This window comes from Onychomys torridus, chromosome 19 (genome assembly GCF_903995425.1).
Source record: "Onychomys torridus chromosome 19, mOncTor1.1, whole genome shotgun sequence".
NCBI lineage: Eukaryota > Metazoa > Chordata > Mammalia > Rodentia > Cricetidae > Onychomys > Onychomys torridus.
In genome coordinates, this window is record NC_050461.1 from 21,773,877 (window position 1) to 21,786,364 (window position 12,488).

A 12,488-nucleotide genomic window follows, 5' to 3' on the forward strand; every position below is an offset into this window, starting at 1 on the left:
CATGGGGTGGAGGGGTGGGGGTGATGGGGGAGTCGGGGTAGTGGGCCATGGGGTTTGCTAGGGAGGATGAACCTTTAAGATTCACAGTTCTGTCAGGAGCCCTCAGCATTCACATTGAGTCCTCGGTGAACAATGTGTGACAAAGGATAGCATTAGCAAAATTTGCATAGTGTATGTATTTTCCTACTAATTACTAAACCGTCAAAAGGGAGAGAAAAGCTGATATCCTTTGAAAGAAACATTTTAAAACTTTGCATTTGTTAATAAAGCTGTATTTCTTCTCAATTTATAGTTTTATTTTTTATTATTTTTGTTGTCTTAACATTGTTTGACTTTTTAAAGTGTTTTTTGTTTTTTATTTATTTTCCCCTATCAAGTCATTTAAATATAAGTATATGAGTTTGCCTCTATAATTTTGTCACATCTTACACACATTTTAATAGAAAGAGTTATTACTTTGAATAATTTTCTAAATATTCTTTATTTTGGAGACTTACCATTATCAATTATTGTTTAGAACATGCTTTTAATTTTCTACAAAGAGAGCCTTTCAGTTTCAACCATTATTGTTATGATTTTCTACTTTTGTCAGAGAATATACCATTTATTATCCCTACCCTGATATAACTGAAGATTTATGTCTTAGAATGTGATTAATTTTTGCTTCATAAATTCTTGGAAAGTATATATCTGTTGTAGAATATTATTTTAAGGTGTGTTATATTTGTTTATGCTGTGGAACATTTATTTAATGATGCAAAATGTTTTGCATTCTTTTATGTTGCATTTGTTTAACTCTGTGAAGCTGTGTTACTGTGTCTGTCTAAAACACCTGATTGGTCTAATAAATAGCTGAATGGCCAATAGTGAGGTAGGAGAAAGGGTAGGCGGGGCTGGCAGGCAGAGGGAATAAATAGGAGGAGAAATCTGGGTGACAAAAAAAGAAGGAAGGAATGAGGAAGGAGGAGTACTTCAGGGGTTAGCTACCCAGCCACCCAGACACCTAGCCACCCAGCTACCCAGCCACCCAGCTACGCAGCTAGACATGGAGTAAGAAGGAAAGAGAATGTATACAGAAATAGAGAAAGATAAAAGTTCGAAGGCCAAAGATAGACAGGATAATTCAAAGGTGAGAAAAGCTGGCTAGAAACAAGCCAAGCTAAGGCAGGCATTTATAAGTAAGGATAAGCCTCTGTGAGTGATTTATTTGGGAGCTGAGTGGTGGTGGGCTCCCCAAAAGAATAAAAAACAATCAACAACATACATCCTATTATAAATTGCCCATTACCTACCTACCTAAGACCATCTTTAACTGGGCTTATTTTAAGTTTTCTAAGGTTTTTTAAATTTTTTAAAAGAAATTATTTTGGGTTGAGTAATATGAGAATATGAGAATAATACCCCAAACTTCATGTATTTAAACTTAGTCTCTAGTATATTGCTCCCTGGAGGTGAAGACATCAGGAAGTGACTGGTAGCAAGAGGGGAGAGGGCTTGGTTGGAATCAGGGCTCTTATAGCCCAAGAGAGTCTCTTCCTGTTCTACTCTGTGAGAACACAGTAAGAAGGAAGCATCTGAAGGACAGCAAACAGACACTGTTCAGACTGAATCTGCTGGCCCTTTGGTCTTGGTCTTCCCAGATTTCAGAAATATGAGAAATTCCTTTCTGTTATAAAGAGCTGTCATATTGATGCTCATTTGTTACCATGGCCTGGGTAGACCAAGACATGAAAGAAGTGTGAACATCCTCCACAAAACACAGCAGGCAGGCTCTTCTGTCTCTTCATTTCTTCCTGATAGACTTCGCTTACCTTGATGCCGTGTTCTGGTCCATGAGAGCGAGATTGCCAAGATTTTCTGCTTGGATGGGATACAGAATCCAGGTGTATGCCCTTTTCCTGAGTCTTCAGGCTTGCATTTCCTTTCTCTTGTCTTTCTAGATCTTTCCTGGGCCCTATATTTTCTTTTTCTTTTTCTTTTTTCCTCCTTTTTTTTAATTTATTATATTTGTGTTTCAATTTTACAGATCAGCCATGGGTTCCCCTGTCCCCACCTCCTCCCCCCAGCCCCTCCCCTCCATTCCCATCTTCTCCAGGGCCAAGACACCCCTGGGCATTCAATTCAACCTGGTGGATTCAGTATAGGCAGGTCCTGTCACCTCCTTCCAGGCTGAGCAAAGTGTCCCCGTGCAAGCCCAAGGTTGCAAACAGCCAGCTCATGCACTAAGGACAGGTCCTGGTCCCACAGCCTGGATGCCTCCCAAACAGTTCAAGCTATTCAATTGTCTCACTTATCCAGAGGGCCTGATTCAGCTGGGGGCTCCACAGCTTTTGGTTCATAATTCATGTGTTTCCATTAGTTTGGCTATTGTCCCTGTGCTTTTCCAATCTTGGTTTCAAAATTCACACTCTTACAGTCCCTCCTCTTTCTCGACAATTGGACTCCTGGAGCTGCACCTGGGGCCTGGCCGAGGATCTCTGCATCCATTTCCATCAGTTATTGGATGAGAGTTCCAGCACGACCTTGAGGGTGTTTGGCCATCTGGTCACCAGACTAGGTCAGATCAGGCTTTCTCTCGACCCTTGCCAGTAGTCTACAGTGGAGGTAACTTTGTAGATTTCTGGGGACCTCTTAGTCTTCTTTCCATAATGGATGACTGGTCACTCTAACAGTCCCCACCTTGACCTCTGCTTGCCTCGTCCTCACTGTAGGCCAATAGAGTTCTCTTTTTTTGAGTTGAGAGCAACAGAGCAGATTGTTTTTGCTAACCTTGTTCTCACTGGCATTCCGCTAGTGTCCCTGCAGCCAGTGGGAGCTCCCATCTCCACTGATTGCTTCAGCACCATTCCAGTGCGTTGTCCTAACGACATATGTGCATATTCATAGAGAATGAAATTTATTCAACTCTGTATCTTTCCAATTTCACACTGGCTTTGTACTTTTTTTTGTGTTGAAAAAGTACTTTATTTTTATTGAAAAGTATTTTATTGATTCGTATTTAGTCTAAACACAAAGTTTTTTGAAAATTGAGTTCTACGGAATTAAAAAGCAATCATGTATCTTTAGGATATTGAATATGGGAAGGCTGCCTGTTTGTAACAAGGACCCATACCTTAGTAGGCCCCAGATCTTAGCACAGCTGACTCCATGATGGAAGTACCACTAAACTTGTAAAACTCACCACATAGACGACACCACTTGCTGGAATTAAGTGAGAGGGCTAATCCATCAAAGTCCATATAGTTTTGGGAAAGTCTCTAAATATACTAACCTTGGTTTTTAGCTTCTATAATTCTGCTTCTGGCAAACTGTTTTTGTTAACTGAAGTATGTCTACCCAGAATGTGCTTTTTGTACTTAAAAGCTTACCCTGAGAAAGCCTCAGGGCTATACTGGGATCCCAAACACCAGTGTAGCTTCAGGCTGGCTAATATAGACTGTTTATTGGCTTAAACCCACATCCAGTCTTCTCCAGTGAATGCTTCACAACATGCTGACTTGAATTCTATTAGCTTTGTGATTTCACTCAAGCAATTTATACACTCTGGACTTTTGTTCCCTTTGTGGAAACTGGGATTGGGCCATACAGTGACACCAGATGGTATCTCCTTTCAATGGGCATTTGGAAACACATGTGTCTATTTTTGTTATCATAATAAAAAAATATAGGGCTGGAATGTTAATTATCCTCTAATACATGCTACCTTGTGGTGAACAAGAGGACTGTCTAAGCCACATGCTTTTGCAATCATGTTGGAAGCATGGCAGATAATGGATGAGCTCCTTGAAAATATTTTGATTCTTTTGATCCAAGGATATACTGAAAAGGAATAGAGAGGAATTGTCTCCAAGAAAATCTTATTTCTATTTTGTTCTGAAGAAAATACTTAACAGAAGATTTGATGTTGTTTTTAAGTGTCCTAAAATATTTAGATTATTAATAATTCTGTCAAAACATTTTGAAAATATATTCAATGAAAGCTCATTATCCAGCATTCGGTTTTCTCGCAATTAAATTTTAAGAATTTTAGAGTAGTTTTGCTTGCTATGACAAGGTTTTTCAAAGATAGTACAAGGAATTTGTGTATACCCTGCCTTCAGTTTCTAGCTATTTTGAATACTTTCACCAGAGTGACGGGGGTAGAAGTGTGTGAGTAGTATGAATTACTACAGCTTAAAAATGGAACTTAGCCTCAGTCCCAAGACACATGGATACATACAACCAATCCTTTCAAACATGTGCCCACAAGAGAATTGGAGTTATCATGAATTTATTGAGAAGATACCTGGATTGGTCCCTGTAAAAAGTTGGCTATCCAACAAGATCGTGAGAATAATGAATTCCTAGTAGGGAGAGACTAAGTTGTACTATGTTTTATTGTCAATACACAGAGGCTTAATAAGTATTAATAAAAATAAAGTATGCCCTTAGTAGATTGCCTATTAAACATGCCCCCATTTTTGAGTGCAGTCCATTCACATAGTTAGTACAAGAAATAGGTATTTTTTCTTCTACATCACTGGTGTGAAATGTTTATACTGTACATTGGAATTTATACAAAACTGTATACTCTCTATGAATACTTGTGACTATTTTAGACATCCGGGGGATATGAGTATAGATATTTGAATATGGTTGATTTCCATACAATAATTAGGTATTTCATTTTTTAAATATAGCAAAGTTTATGTTGTCATGTTGTACATATCAAACATAGTTTTCTATGCTTTTGCCTTTTGTGGTAGACTTTGCAGCAAAAAATAGAATTCCTTTTCTGATGTTTCATTACAGAGTATCCAGTCTTTTGATCCTGGGAAGCAGAGCTGAAAGAATGGATAACAATCTGAATTATCCTTTAAGTGAAATGTCTGTTCCTTCCTTTCTGCTCCTTGTTTATTAATCCTTGATATTGATTAATTGTATCATATGTCCGAACAGAGAGTTTATTTAACTATAAACCCATTCTATCTTGGGGCCTTGACTGCCTGGAAGAGCTAGGGATTCAATGAGATGCTGCTTTATTTGCAATGGTTTAAACAGTGCCCATGTCACTGAGTGCTTCACATTCATCAGCTAAGTGTGGTCGCTGACACATGCTACCTGTCTTGTCGGATTTCTTCAAAGTTAATGTCGATCTGACTGAATGCATTTTGTGTCTCATTTTAGCATTTTTTTAGAAGTGCCTGGATGCCCAGAGATAGTTATTTCTGCTAGCTTGAATAATGATGCCACACAAATTGCATTTTACTTTCTGGCTTTAAACTATTATTTAAAAAAATAAAAATTTGACATATATGATGGTTGATCTTCACGGCCAGGTTGATTGCATTTGGGGTCATCTAGGAAACACACAAAGGGCAGATCGTTGAGGGCACTTTAAGGCAGGATTAACTGAGAGAGGGAAGATCCACACTGAATTTGGGTAGTCCCTATTCAATCGGCTGTAGTCCTGTATTGAACAAAAAGGGAAGGTCAGAAGTAAGCTAGTGGAGCAGCTGCAGCCTGTTTTCTGTTTCCTGATGTACTACAGCTCCCTTCCTTTCACAGTTTTGTCACTGCTGAAGCTTCAGGTTCAGGAAAAACAGGGTATTGGTGAAGGTTAGTATTGACTGTCAACCTGATAGGATCTACAATCACCCATGAGATAAACCTCCAGGCCCAGGTCCATCTTCCAGGAAATTTTCAGATTTGGTTAGCCTCTGGGCATGCCTGTGAGGAAATATCTTGACTAGTGGCAGTGAGAAGACCTACCCTAAAGCGTCCACCTGTTCCCTGAACTTCCAAATGGTTGCATAAAATGAAACAAACATAGGTGGGTGTGGAAGTTCCGCCCTGGAAATCATTCAACAAACCACTCTGGTTTGGTGTAGAATTTACATGCTTAGTATGCTTGAGGGAAAAAAAAAAACCCTCCTGCCATTGTTGCAGAGATCCAAAGAGCACTCAGTGGGGTGGAAGTCTGAATTTGAGAATCTTTATTTAGCTGGCTAGCTACCACTTAGAGAGAAACAGTTCTCACCTAGTAGCGCTGACAGCTTTCCACAGGGAGCTTTTTGCCACCCTATCCTGGTCACCAGTTGCAGGGGAGAGTGGAACAAATAAGCAGTTTAATAATAGGAAAAGCAACAGTTAGCTGGGCATCTTGACCTCAGTTTTCTAGAACAGGGTTGGGTACTTTTCCAAGCGAGTTTTCATGGCAAAGGTAGAAAAGGATGTGTGTGTGTGTGTGTGTGTGTGTGTGTGTGTGTGTGTGTGTGTGGTTTCCAGTTAAATCAAAGATGGCTCCAGCTGAGACAAGATGGAGTCACATATTTGTGTCAAACTGATCCTGAACACATGGTAATATGTTGGCACATTCACTTCTCAGAAGGTATAGTCTTTAAACTTAGAGTTCAGCTGGGTGTGGTGATACCTTCAGTCACTCTAGAGACAGAGGCAGGCAGAGGTTTGTGAGATCCTGGCTAGCCACAGCACACGACCACAATCACCACCACCTTAGACCTCAAAGAAGTCTCACTGATCAATTTTGAAGGAACACAGTTTCCAAGGAACAAGGATGTCCTTAGCTGGGCGTGAGCAACAGGTATGACAAGTGTGACTATAGGTACCCAGAAGGCTGAACCAAAAGGATCCATGGAGCCCAAGAGTTTGAGGCCAACCTGGGCCCTGGAGGGAGATGGCATCACAACAACAACAATGATTGTTCTAAATGCTTTGAAAAAAATTCCTTTAGTGAAATTTATCAGAACAACAACAACAAAAAATCAGATTTAGTATGACAAGTATTTGTGTGCTTAATCTATTGAATGAAGTAGGAAAAAAAGCTTAAGTCTGACATATTTCCTTTCTATGGATATTAAAATATGAAATACTGCTTTAGGAAGTAGTTTTGTTTGGGCTTTGCATCAACTCCATTCTATGCTCAGAGACTGAAGTCTTTGCACAAGTGAATGGTACAGCTTGAGCACATTTTCCTTTTTTGCAGTATGGTTGTACCCATAACCCAAGAGCAATACTGCCTCAAACTCACAACTCACGGTAGGATATTATTTAAAAGTTTACATTCTTCCTAACAGAAAAATATCTTAAAACCCTTAAGTGGAAGATAACTAACTCATAAAAATTCCAATTAAAAAAATCCAACCCAGTACCAAATAATTTTCAATTCCTATAACTCCATGGCAAAACTCTGCATTTAAAACATGTGGTTCAGGTGTAGAAGCATATTCTGAAAGTCACACAATAATATATAAAGTCTTTTAGCTTTCAATTTCTAACTTCTTCAAGTTTAATAAACACTGACAGTTGTCATTTGAAAAGAGTACAGATTTAAAAGACTAGCTTAATGTTTAAAATATCTTATTCAGAAGGAAAAAGGAGTTTATTCTCATTGGAGACATTTTTCTATTTTCAGATTTGTGGAAGGTTAACGTCATCTAAGAGAGAGCTGAGAGTAAGTGCTTGAGAATAAAGCAAGGTCTTTTCACACTTTCAAGTACTAACAGCAAACTGAAGAACAGAGCATTTTTTAATAGGTGCTCCTGGGAACCTGATTTAAGGTCAGGTAAAACAGAGTAGCTGGTGTTACATTTGAATGAGTGCCGGTGTAGGCAGTCCATTCAAATAACTGAGGGATTCCATTTGACATACTGTGTATGAAGTAGGAGTTTTTCAAATTGTTTATTCATGAATTTCTAGGGTTCCTGGTTCATAGCAGAAATCAATATTAGGTAAAAGACTAGATACCATGTGAGAGTTCCCTGTAGGATATAACATTTCACGGTAGGGTACAAATACCACCATTTGTTTTGGGGGCACAAACCTGTCTGGCTTTCTGAGAGGCATACTGTATGCTCTTCTTGTTGTCTACTCATCGTTCAGGTGGTTCCCTTGGTGCTCACCTTCTCCTCTCAGATCAGCCTGACTTCACATTTTATATAATATGGCTTGTCCCAAGTGGAGTCAAGACCCAGGTTCAGTTTTCTGTGTGCACATCCATAGTAACTCTGCTCACTAACCCCAGTCACTGGATGGAGTTCTTAATTTTCCAAGACTTTGTGTGGCTTGTTACAACGGACTTCTTAGACTTTGAGAATGCTCTCCTTGTCTTTTTAAAGATTTAATAAGTGAGTGAGCTGCTAAATCACACATTCCCATTCTGATGCTGAGTGCTCACACCTGGCCTGCTTTCTGTTTGCATTGAATCCTGTTTTTCTCATCCTGAAACCCTCTACCGGCCAGGACCTCAGAGACTTGTCCGGCTGCCTGGTGATACAGCTTGTAGCCCTATATCATTGCTCTTTCAGATCCAATTTATAGCTAGTAGGAGCTGGGTTGGCTAAAATTGAGAAAGAAAGAAAAAAAAAAAGAATCGCCAGGCGGTGGTGACACACACCTTTAATCCCAGCACTCAGGAGGCAGAGCCAGGCAGATCTCTGTGAGTTCGAGGCCAGCCTGGACTACCAAGTGAGTTCTAGGAAAAGGCTCAAAGCTACACAGAGAAACCCTGTCTCGAAAAACCAAAAAAAAAAAAAAAAAAAAAAAAAATCAAGAAGTTGCATGTGTAAATTAATACAAGTCCCCATTGAGAATGGGAGCAGCCAAGGAAGGGAGCAAGGAGAAGGAACAGGAACAGAGGAGAAGAGGAGGAAGAGGTTCTTGCTTAGTGTCTTCTTTCCACTCTTCCCTGGACAGCTAAAGGGCAAGCAGTTAACAAGCTGGAGTGGCCAGGCGACTGACTACAACTCTTGATAACCTCTTCCCATAGTGGTGTGGAATTGATGCATGTGTACTGCTCAGGAGTGGATCATCTGAACACTTGTATAGTCAACTCTGTCTCAGGCTTTCAGAATATTTGGAGATCAAAATATCTTGAGATATATTCAATTTATTCAAGCATATCACGTGTTGGATTTTTGTTTTTAGTGGGCTTTTATTGCAACATAACATATACATTCTCTGAAGAGCACACATGTAAGTATACTTATATAGTGCAAGCATCTAAGCCACCATCTACATCAAAGTATAGAAAACATTCCTTACTCCAAAAGCTTCATTCCTGTTTGCTGTCCAACATTCAAGCTCACAAGTGACTACTCTTCCACATCTATCAAAGAGGTTTGAAAAGAAAGATACTTTTCTTTCCAATGTAACTTTTTGGCAAATATTTAAATAATAGCCAAATATTCACTAGACACATGAACTAGATAATACAGATTTTTAAATTTTAAGAAAATATTATTGTTGTACTCTCAGACAACGGTGGTACTTTTTTTTTTTTTTTTTTTAAAGAGGGAATTCTTTTAGACCAAGGACCTGTAGCCTCCATCTCAGCTACTCAGCACCGCCTTAGTGTAAAAGCAATCATCAAAATGGATGAATGCCACTAGAGTCCCAATAGAACTCTAACTAGGGACAGTTACATCTGAGTTGTGATCTATGGGCTGAGTAGTCTCAGATGGTCTGCATTCCCAGTACTGAGATTACAAATGTATACCACTGTGCTCAGGTTTTGCACATGGGTTCTGGATATTGAACTCAGGGCCTTGTGTTTGCAAGGCGAGCATTTCATTGTGCCATCTATTCGGCTCGTAAAATACTATGTTAAAATGCATTTTATATTTATTATATTATATTAATAGTAGTAATAATAGGGTGTGTGTGTGTGTGTGTGTGTGTGTGTGTGTGTGTGCTGCCAGAGGCCAGTGATGTCAGATTCCCTGGAGCTGAATTTATAAGTAGTTGGTAAGCTGCCTGATATAGATTCTGGGAACCAAACTCTGGTCCTTTGCAAGTACAGTGAGCTCTATTAGCCACTAAGCCATCTCCCCAGTCTACCAAAATAATTCTAGTTAATGAATTAATTTATCTTTCTAGTCAGGGATTTTATAATGTCAGAAAGGTATTTACTTGTCAGAACACTAAGTAATTTTTTTTTAATCCCCCGAGGGGGTGCACCGTTCCTGGAAGTACTGCAATACCAGGTCGATGCGTGGAGTGGACGGAGCAAGCTCCTATTCCAACTCCTAGGTCCAAAAATCCATTTAATATATTGCCCTCGGATAGAGGACGTATCAGATATTAAACTGATAAGAACAGATACTACAATTGATCTTAGCCAAAAGGCCGAGAAGCAATAGAACAGAACACTAAGTTTTTACTCTAGGTATTCAGGTTAAAATTTAGTTTTTGACATTACTTATAAATCATTGACTAGTTTTCTTTTTTCCCCTACAAAAGTTTTTTTCTGTGTTATTATTATATGATCAATTATATTAAAATAAAATTACTTAAAATATTTCCTTTTGTTTTTTAAGAGCTCTTTACTAGTAAAGACTACATGATAGCTAGATTGTATGATTATTAAAATGGCAACTATTAAAATGTAACACTATGGTCTTACATTGCTTACTCCCAGTTCATGTATTGAAAGATGGCAAAGCCTGAACTGATTAGAATTTTTAAAAAGTTCATAAATATGCCAATATGATGCTCTTACCTTCTTTGTAAGACTCATTTCTCAGTCCTTTGTACCCTTGGTCGTTCTTTGGGCACTATCTAGTCATAAGAAAGACAACCTGGTGGGAAGTTCAGAACAATGTTTCAGAATTCAGGCATATTCAAAGTGCAGACAAACATCTGTGCTCAGCCACAAATGGGACATCTATGTCCCATCTCCCCTCAAGGCTCAGGAACCAGCAAGGAATAGGAGAAGGAAAGACTGTAGGAACAGAGGGGTTGTGGAGGACCATAGAGAAATAGTGTCTTCTGAACATAACAGGACCATTTTACTCATGAACTTTCAGCAGCTATCAATACCTGCTAAAGAGCTGCACTAAATCAAGCCAATTAGCATTCCAGAATGCGGTGGGGAGTGATACTCACTTTTCTTTAAGAATGAGGCTTCTATTAGGTAAACAATGTTCTACTGGATGGCTCCATACCCATGATTTTATGGGCAGAACAAATTGGATTCAGTGGAAAAATCATTAATCAAACCAACAAAAAAACAAAGAGGACTCAAAGTTGGGAAGGGGTGGAAGTGGGGGATGGATCTGGGAGGAGCCGGGAGCCTAAGATCTTATTCTTTTGAGTCAGGACACTAGTTCCTGAAGATATCCATCCACTCTGAAAATACTTTAGACAATTTGGACTGCCTTCATGAATAAATACTTTGATTTGAATGAAGATTTGGCAGAACTTGGACTATGTGACATAATAATGATGCCAATGATACCATAAAATGAAACCCAACATTGACAGGTAGTGTAAGATAATGAAAAAGCAGTAACAAAGATCAAATGAAATACCGGAAGGACTGAAACATGAGCAAAGTTAGGATTTGTTGCTTATACCATAACTGATTGACCCTTCTACTTTCTAATACAGCCTTGATTTGTTGGTGTGTGTGTGGGGGCGGGGAGGGAGATGCTAATTTGCTTGCTTAAAATGAATCTGTATTTCTAATCTTCCTTACCTTTACTGGCCAAATATAACACCATCCCCCCTGACAGAAACTGGCAGTGGACAACCATTAGACGGGGCTGGTAAGCTTCTCTGTTTGCTCCTGTCACAGTACTGACTGCCTTTTCTTTGTTGGTGCTTCTGTTTCGTTCTGCTGGAATCACACTTCAGAGGGAAAAGATGGCAACCTTGGAGCTGAGAACAGCAGACAACATGGCAGATGAGAACAGAGAAGATACTAGGGAACTGCCATGTCAGATCTGGGCCATAAATATACATTGAATTACCTGGGAAAAATAAACTCATGTCTAGTCTGTCTGTCATACTCAGTGATATTACCTGCTTCTGAAAGCAATGCCAAACAGATATGGAATATTTTCCTGTATTAGCAAAATATCTATATTTCAGACAGCATCTTTTTTCTCAAGTCTCTCTTTCCCCTTAAAACAATTACGGTAACATTGAGAACTTACTCTGACAAAATTGTACCATGAGTAGATGTAAGTCAAATCAACATTGAAGATATGACAACATACACTGTAGTTTATTGAAATGTACAAAAGCAAATAATTGTAAATACAAAGAAAATTTAATAGTATATAGCCATAAGGTAACGTTTTAACAGGGTAGGGCCAGATGATAATAAGTATTGAGATATAAACTAAATGCTGAAACATTCAAATTAGTAAACTTCACAAGTTTTTGTAGCCTATGAATACGTATTTTATTTTCTGTTCAAGTGTCAAAATTAGTATAGACTCATATACTTGGCCACAAGCTTTTAATAAATAAAAAGTAAGTGTTAAGCCAAATTGCCTGAGCACAACATTTTAAATAAAGTAGAAAGTTGTTTTGAGATGTATAAATTATATACTAAAGAATCAAATCAGTGTCTGAACTTGTTCCCTGCACAAGAAAGTGACCAGAAGAAAGTTTCAAGATCAGAGCGTACTGGAATACATACGGTACAAGGCAGACCTTGCACAGAAACATCCCATCCCTCTCTCAAACAGAAAGCGAACTGA

The 12,488-nt window shown here is 38.8% G+C and overlaps 1 non-coding gene across 1 annotated transcript; it reads right to left on the reverse strand.

Annotated features, from left to right (window-relative positions):
• Nucleotides 1-9,946: 9,946 nt before the first annotated feature.
• LOC118570732 lies at nt 9,947-10,137 on the reverse strand. Its single transcript, XR_004943228.1, has one exon. It is a non-coding gene; the product is annotated as a U2 spliceosomal RNA (small nuclear RNA).
• Between the last annotated feature and the right edge of the window lie 2,351 nt (nt 10,138-12,488).